Genomic DNA, 9,663 nt, shown 5'->3' with positions numbered 1-9,663 from the left:
GAAAGCACATTTGAAAGATACAATAAAAAAAAGATACAAGTCAATTTGTTTTCTTTGAACATTAGTGCGTTTGTCATGGCTAATTTTTCAGCTTCTCCAACAAACACACTAATAACAATGATAAATAAAATGCTCCAATCATTTTCTGGTCTCTTTAAATTAACGTCCACCTTCCCAGTCTTATAAAGTAGTTTGACTCTCTTAATGTAAGTTAATGTAAGTGCAGGAAAAATGTGTAATAATTCTGTAAAGTGACCAATCAATTAATCGTTTGTTGCAGCTAGAGAGAAAGGAATCAACGTTATCTCACATTCATTTTTAAGAGGCTTCAACATGGTAAAAATGTTACACCTGTCAGAGAAATGTGCCTGCTGATGAAACAAAAACAAACAGACAGAAAACAAGTTAAAGGTCCCATAGCATTACAATTTTACTTTCAGTTTTTTTTAACATTAATATGAGTTCCCCCAGCCTGCCTATGGTCCCCCAGTGCCTAGAAATGGCGATAGGTGTAAACCGAGCCCTGGGTATCCTGCTCTGCCTTTGAGAAAATGGAAGCTCAGATGGGCTGATCTGGAATCTTGCCCCTTATTAGGTCATGAGGGGCAGGTTTACCTCCCCTTTCTCTGCTTAGCCTGTCCAGAGAATTTGGCCCATGCATGAGAGAGAGACGTCAAGGCTTTCAAACAAGAAATGTGGCAGTTGGTCAAGGCCACATCCCCAGCTTCCACCTTGCACCTCCTCTCTCCTGCTGTAATTCTGCAGCAAGGTTGAATTTTGGGAAAGAGACTTCAGATATGGTATTATTCTCTAAGGAACACAAAGTTGGCAACTAGAACAGGTTGAAACCGAGGGAACAACACAGGGAATCACGAGTAACAAACAACAAATGACTCCAAAAAAAAGACAGGTAAAAATACTCATGGAGCTAACCAAAAGACAAGGCACAGCTGGAGTGGGCAGGGAACAGAAATAACGAGCAAAACACTGATTGGGCAACAAGACGACGAGGACTGGCAAACACAAGGCCGGCTGACGAGGCTAGACACAAAAAAGGTGTGCAAGGAAAAGACATGCAGGGCTACAAAAACACATGGAGATCACAATGAAAATGATACTTACTAGACTACACCAATGGTCACAGAGCAAGACACACAATACACACAATATACACAAAAGTGACACACAATACAAAAACAGGTCTTTTTTTTCTGTTGATCAGTGTAAGAAAACTGATCATTAAGCTTATTAAGTGTTTGAGTATGATTCATTTTCAGATTCCAGCTTCTTAAATGTGTCCCTAGTTTCTTAATTCCTCTTTGACGGTAAATTGAGTTGTGGACAAAACAAGGCATTAGAGGACGTCATCTTGGGATTTGAAAAACATCATTTTTCACTACATTCTGACATTTTATAGACAGAATAACTACTTTTTTTACTGTTTACTGACTGTAAACAGGTATTACTCTTTCAAAACGTGAAGTATGTTTTCAAAATTGTGTGTTGGGAGGCAGAAGGCGGTGTGGTGAGGTCATAAAACATGCAAAAGTTAAAATAAAAAACTCAGCTTTATGATTTTAACTTAATTGTCTTTTTGCCTTTTTGCTTGTTTTATAGCTTTGACGGTGGACTTCCACATTATCCTCCCCCTGAAATGATTATGTGCATAATGGTTTGGTGCTGGGACTGAGACAGGCTCAGTCGTGATGTAACAAGCCAAGTGAGAGCTTGTTGGCAGGAGGCTTGGAGTGGGAGGTGGGCACGTCAGGACTGCCTGCCTGTGGCTGCTCATCACTGTGCTAGGTACAGGAAGCACTTTGAGGGAGGATGATGAGGGCCAAAAGTAGCAGCAGAGCAAGCAGTGGTGCATTAGTGTGTGTGTGTGTGTGTGCTTGTGTGTGTGTGTGTGTGTGTGTGTGTGTGTGTGTGTGTGTGTGTGTGTGTGTGTGTGTGTGTGTGTGTGTGTGTGTGTGTGTGTGTGTGTGTGTGTGCTTGTGTGTGTGAGTGTGTGTGTGTGTGTGTGCTTGTGTGTACTGCATTGTATTATTAGCGGAGGCAGGGCAGCTGGGGTTTGAAGTGCTCCACTGTAACTGTACCTATAGCAGCAGTTGCGCTCCTCCGGTATAAATAGTGCAGTGGGCATGTGGGCAGGCACTTATGACACAATGGCAGAATTTCGGTGTTCTTTCAGGGAGGTTTGAGAATGTGACACCCTGCAGGCGAGGAGCCCCCTAGATGCTACACTGAGCCTTGAAGGTTACATCAATGTGAGGATAAGTGTGCAGAGTGTTTACATGCACGGCAGTAACCCGATTCCTCCCCTTTGACCACTCAAACCAAAAATACACTTAGCTTTTTAACACTATTAAGATTAACAGAGATATACCACTCATGTCTGAGAATAATACCAATCTTCTGATCTCTCAGCAAGAAAGCAGAGAAGCCTTTTTTTCCATAAAGTTGAACTATTCCTTTAACTTGGCTAGTTCTGCTGAGAAAACCCAATAACTTGGTCATCCAAGCCTTGACTAGCAGCTAAGAAGTAACAGTATGTTGAATATGATGATTTAAATAAGTGCACATTAAACACTCTGACTGGCAAAAGGTTGTAACTTGATGGGAAGAATAAAAACTTCATCACCATCTCTGCAGGGTCCATCCTAGTACTACTACTTAAATTGTGATTTAATTTCCATTGTGGTAAAAGAACATGCAATCTGGAGCTTGAGATTATTGACACTAATGCAACACCCTAAATCTCCATGCTGAGAAATCTAATTTCTATGTGCTTGTAAGTAAAAGGTGATTTAGTAAGTTTGAAAAGTATTGTTTTGGTAAAAAACAATAGTGCTGGAGTACGACCACCATGGTATCTCAGTTCATGTGTGAATATACTCCCATCTCCTGCCATCCTAACAATCTCTTGGCTGAGCTCTGCCTGTTCTCCATTACACCAGCCCATGATTCTTGTCCTCTCCTGCACCCACTTCATCCCTTTGCTGCCGCGTGCCCCGAAAAATTGTCCTGGAAGTAAATCAAGGCCAGGCGCTCCTCTTAAGTGTGTCTTTGAGAACATAAAGTGAGGACACACTCCAGGCTCTTGTGTTGCTCTGTTATGTCACCACATCTCCTCCCAACACACACACACACACACACACACACACACACACACACACACACACACACACACACACACACACACACACACACACACACACACACTCTCCTCTTCTCACTGGTCCAGGGAGAGAGTAGAAACTGATAAAGAGCCACTTCCTCCTTAGAAGATCTATTTGGGCTTTACAATGAAGCAGAGCCAACACGTTTTGTTTACAGAGGCCTGGCCAGTCTTTTGCAAGACGTATGACATCACTAAATGGCTCAGAACCAGCTACTGCACTGCTAGGTATACACATTTAAATGTCTTGGATTTATAACTTGTGGAAGTGTAAGATCTTGTCTGGGTTGGCCATAGCTGGTTCAGTTAAATGTTCCAGCTGTTGGAACAACAAAACAATTATAAAATAAAGGTATCAACATTATTTAACAAATGTTGTTCCTGGCAGTCTAGAGAGGGCTTTAAAAATATACTTTAGACTTTGTGTTGAAATAAAAGAAAGACAAAAGAAGTTATAATGGAAAATTTAAATTGACAAATAAATTAGCATAAGTCAAAATGATTAAAAAAAAGCCTTGGAAACAAGGAAAAGTAAGAGTGTGGAGGGCAATAACATTATAATTACAACAAGTCTGCAAGCGAGGCGAGCAATAACAAAGGTAGAGGGTCGTTCTAAAACACTGTCCTTGCTAGCTAGAATATATGGTAACATGGATTTTGTCCCGGCCCACTCAGATATGGGCTTTAAAATGTGGGAGGAGAGGAGGATTTTAACTCTGGGACGTTTATTTGACAAAGGGGTGAGGCTTACATTCGATCAAATTTGACAAAAACATGGCCTACCGAGAAAATCTGCAAATTTGCAGCTTCTTTCAGAACCAAGGCAGAAATGACTTTGTCTGTTGGGCTTCACAGATGGAACGTTTACTTCTTGGTAGAGGTAAGAAAGCTGCTGTCGGTCGGAGGTGTGCTGATCTCAACTCTGCTAGCAATGCCAACTTTTTTCGTTGCAAATGGAATGCTGGTCTCAATCTCACAATGGATGAATCAACATGGTTGGAAATATGGCGGTTAGCTAGAGAGATTTCCACATGTAACAAAACCAGAGAGACTCAGTTTAGAATATTGCATCTTACTTAGAGCTTACTTACAGCTATTGTTTTAAAATGGAATGATAGATGGCAATAAGGAAAGCTTTTGGGTCGTAAGGTTGGATATTATTTTCTTTATTACTCTTCTTTCTTTCCAGATATTTATTTGCTGCATCACTGCCATTTGTAATGGGTCTGAGCATTTCCTTATGTCAGTGTGTTAACGTGTATGTAGGTGTATGAACATATACTTAGATCCATTTCTCCCCAGCCATACTCTCACAGTTTAAGGTAGGGAGACAATTTTCTCTGAGTGTATTTTGCTGTGTGTAGTATATCACATAACAAGTTGTCGGAGATAAGTTCTTTTTGTGGCTGTGTTGTTTTGTTGTTTCTATTCTATGTTGATATCAAAGTGTAACAAACATATTATTTAAAAAAAAATGTGAAAAAAAAAGTAATTTCGGTTGTCTAATATGTCTGGGTGTGTGTTGTGGTGACTAAGTATTTCTAAAATCCTGGCTAAGGCCCTGCAAAGAGAGCGAATAACAATAAAATGTGTTGTATAGAATTCTGCAAAAGACTTTGATGCAGCTATAGAACATATGGTCTTGAGTTTCCAGTATGCCCCTCATTTGGTACTTAATTTTATCACAATCATTGCAGAAATCCTTATGCTGATGAGACAATGACAACATGTGTGCCCATTGCGTGTGTTGGACCCCTCTCTGCTCCACCGTGCATCTCTTTCTGGCAGGTTAGCCGGAGGAGTTTGGAATTCTCTGAGCTTCAGAGTATATTTAACACTGTGGTTCCCCTGCCGGATGGCCCTGCCATGTAGGGGCCTGAGCGCAGGCAGGCTGGGAATGACTGGGTGCACATGGGCCGGAGAAACAGCAGCGATGAAAGGATGACGACTGAGTGTTGAGCAAGATAAAGGGAGTCCACTATAAAGAAGTTGAGAGAGCGAGACGTAAACAAGAGAGTGTTTATCGCACTGCTTTGCTTGTTTTTAATTGACCAGCTGTGGCAGACATTTTTCCAGCATCGTAAGCAGTTTGTGGGACGAAAACAAATTGCTGCTTTGTAAAGCAATGAGGAGGACGCAAAGATGCTTCAGCTGCAGGATCAATTGCATTTGATTGGTGGCCTTTTATCAACTGATGTATCTTTTGGAAAAATATAAAGACAAAAATAAAAATAAACCCCAGACCCCAAAAATGTCTGTCAGAAGCTGTTGGCAGTATGAATGCAGGCTGTAATCAGAAAAACAAGCAGCCATGCAAGAGAGTATAGAAATGTGACCTTGTAAACACAAGTGTCAACATTTCGGAGCTTGTCCCAGTATGTTCAAGTGTGAGTGTGAGACAGACAGAGAGCGTGGTATGCATCAGACAGGTGTGTGTGTGTGTGTGTGCGTGTGTGTGTATATGTGTGTGCGGTCATCCGAGTGTGAGTGCACACATAAGTGTGTGTGTCTGTGTGTGTGTGTGTGTGTGTGTGTGACAGGTGTTTAGCTAGAATGGTGCTAAGCTTTAAGTGCTGTTCCAAACCAAACCCTATTCCTGGCTTTCCAAACACACACACACACCCACACACACACACACATACACACACACACACACACACACACACAAACACACACAAACACACACACAAACACACACACACACACACACACACACACACACACACACACACACACACACACACACACACACACACACACACACACACACACTCATGTGTGCACTCACACTCGGATGACACACACTCACAGTCAAGTAATTATTGATAATGTGGCATATTTTTTCAATAAATTACAGGAACCCCTCCTTCAAACAGTGATTGTCCAATCATAGCTTAGCAACTCTTAATAGGCAGGCACGATGGAAGTCAGTCTTTGGATTTCTCCAGGATTCATGGGGCTGCATTCTGGAATTGCCAGACCTTTCTCCACAGCGCTGAGCTGGCTACACCACACATACATTCTAGAATAGAAGAAAAATAACACTCTGGCTCTGGTTTATATTTCTTTAAACAAAATAGTCTCAGGAAGAAACTCGTTTTGGTGGAACATTTGCACTTAGTGTAGTGAGCTCTGGGATGGCTAATTCCCCACAAAAGGAAAGGCCCCATAAAATATTAAATGAAGTTAAAGGAGAATTCCGGTTGATTCCAACACGTAGCTCTGTTATTTGTAATTTCGGAGTGCTGTCAGTAGAGAGAAAAACTAAACCAACGGGTGCTGCCTACACCGTGTCCCCACCCCTGCTGGAGTTAGCACCCAACAGGCTCAGACAGGGCAAGTTTTAACAAGTTTTAAACATGTTAACAGATGATAGGCCATGCTTTATAAAATAAAACCTTCTCCATAACCGGTGGGCAAGCACATCTGTTAGAAAGTCAATGCCGTAAACATCTTTTGGGAAATCTTAACAATGGTTTACAGAAAGAATCAAGCAGGCTTGCTTCATTACACAATCCACATTTTTGTCACAGAGATGCCGATTCACATGGGACTTGTTGAAATATGGTAATCTGCAGCAGAATGTTTACTTAGAAATTAAAGACATGGCAAATTTGCCTGGATTAAGACCACAGACGAGATTGTTATAAATGATTAGAGGTCCCCAGGTAGTACTAGTCCTGTGTAATTAGGGCTTAAGTGTTGTGATTGTAAATGTTTATTGGTTATCTATTAAAATTCTGTCATGTACAAGCATTTGCAATACATGTTATTAACCAATGACAAACGGCTCAAGGTGTATGCCACCTAAGTAGCCAACAACCACATCTTAATTGTGTAACAGTGTGCATGCATTGACTCAAAAACCCTGTATGCAGATAACTGGATGCGGTCAGAATGTAGCGGGCGGGGTACAGCTGAGGGCAGGGGTACATGATGGTTGACCCCAAGGCCCATAAATCCCCCGCAGTATGCTCCAGTGCTGGAACCAAAAGAGCAGAGAGCTGAAAGAGGAGCCAAGTAAATAATATAACACTGAGTCCATCACTGTTGGTCTGGAACAATTCTCTGTGGGATCCCATGATGGGCACTCACAGCAGAAAACAATGGCCGTGGTCTTTTAAGAAGATGAAACATAAGCAGATAATATTTTAATGCTAGAATAAATGCAGATTTTTGTTTATTAAAGAAAGAAAAACTCATTCAATGGTTACACACTAGACACAACAGTAAAGGTTTAATTGAAAAGAGATAGTTTGTCTATGTTGTATGTGTGAAATTAGTTTTTACTGTTTTTAATAGTCTTGAGAAATAATGTAATTGACAGTGTAAGGGGTCATGGCTACAAAGGACCGCCAAAATAGTTAGCCGAACAGAAGGTCTCATTTCTCCAGAGCCAGTTGACAACACTTCCTATTAATAGTGAGGATTGTCCTTGGATATTTTTATAAAAGGAGATGGTGTGTGTGTGAGTGTGAGAGTGTGCGTATGAGGAAAGTAAGGCAGAAGGGGATAAAGCTTTCTAAGAGAAGACAGACAGAAAGAAGCTCGTATTACAGCAGCACTGCTGGGCTAATGCGTCAGACTGTATCACCTTCCCCAAATCTCCTCCTTCATCCTTCTCCGTACACTTGATGTCACTTATTCCATGTTTCTGTGTTATTTTCTCCACACGCACATAGTCATGCACACACACACGGACACGCGCACACGCACACACACAGGTCTATTTTTAACATGCTGTGGGGTTTGAAGGTAGAGTTGTGTCAACCCCTTGTCTCACCCCAGCTCCAGGCCTTACAAGGACCCCCGGCAGAAACTGTTACCTAGCAACCGGCTGTGTTTGCGCCTAAGCTGTGAAGGTCCAGCGCGCGACCCGCACCTGCCCTTCATCATCTTAATTGTTAAAGTCACCATCCCCCATCCTCCTTCACATCATCATCATGTTGATCGTGGTTCGGTGTGCCAATGCAGCACAAAGGAGAGATGTGAAGTTATGTAATGTATGAAAATGTATTTACTTGCTCTACTTGCTGTTTGTTTAGAAACAAGGATTATTATTTGAGGATTATCTTCTCTTTTTCTTTCATGCATGAATTAAATTATTTAGTCTCAATACTTAAAAAGTACTCCACCGTTTTAGCATTTCACTCAAGATGGACAGTTCCACCCATTCCTCTTCCTTCTTGAAACCTGGCACCCACATTACCCATAATTCAACGTGACTAAGATTTGGGTGTGTTATGCTATTAGCAGCTAATAAAGAAAGAGACGAGGAGGTCAGGTAAGTGGTGACTTACCACTTTCTTTCTTTTTTCTTTTTAAACTTCAGACTCAACAGAATCTGACTTAAGTGACATCACAGCAATATCTTAAGAATATTTTTTTTGCCCAGCGTTAGATGAGAAGATCACAAATGCTCTCTTTGTATTCAAAATATAAATATAAAGCTAAACTGCTAGTAGGTTGTTGGTTTAAAGGTTCAGCACAAAGACTGGAAAGAGGGGCAAATGGCTAACCTCTAACCTGGCTCTGTCCAAAGGTAATAAACTTTGCGTACCAGGACCTCTGCTTACTATTGTAGATATGTCTTGTTTGTATAAAATCGGCTAATTGTATCCCCGTTTTCAGTCTTTGTGCTAAGATAAGCTAACTGGCTGTAAATTATTGGCCTTTATTTGCACAATAAAGGGAATAATTGGCCCCAAAGGACTGACTTAATCCAGCGATAAAAGTCATCATCATTATCTCAGCAATCGGCTATGAAGTTATTATGACACACACCTTTGAACATCATCCTTCATCCATCATAATCACACGGTTACCAGGATTCTCATAATTGCCAATTATAACAAACATCATTATTATCTTTCTATGCCAAGTCACCATTTTATCCCATTTACCCCCAATGTCCATCATGTCCAATTAGGTTGATTATCCCAGTGAGACACAGGGGAGCAGCAAAGAGTGTGACGGTGAGCTGTGATAGTGATTGCAGGGCCAGAAGGAGAGCGGAGGAGCAGAAAGGTCGAGGCCATTAGAAAGAGACAGCTGCTGGAGACAGTGACATGTTGAAAGACAGAAGAAGAAGCACAGACTGCATGCATGAATGTGAAAATATAAACACGACAATAACACTGAATTTGCCAGTGAATTAAGGCTCAAAATGGTGGGTGATGTTTAAGTTAAAGGAGCAGCATAAGGACGCTGATATTTGGAATTATATTTTACATTATTTGGGTCAGATTTAACATATTAGAAATCAGTTGAATTGAGGCCTCCTGGTCCAAGGAGTCAAAAGGTCTCACAGAGAGAACCGAGCAGTTTTCTGTCCTGTTTGAGTCAAAGTTGACACAAATCTGCAATAACTAATATTTTAGCGTTTACCAGTCCCTCAATCATTGGTAACTAACACGCTGGGTGTCAGACTGACTGCTACCCACACACACACACACACACACACACACACACACACACACACACAC

This window comes from Etheostoma cragini, chromosome 15 (genome assembly GCF_013103735.1).
Source record: "Etheostoma cragini isolate CJK2018 chromosome 15, CSU_Ecrag_1.0, whole genome shotgun sequence".
NCBI classification, from domain to species: domain Eukaryota; kingdom Metazoa; phylum Chordata; class Actinopteri; order Perciformes; family Percidae; genus Etheostoma; species Etheostoma cragini.
The sequence above is the reverse complement of the archived record's forward strand: the minus strand, read 5'-3'. Positions refer to the sequence as shown.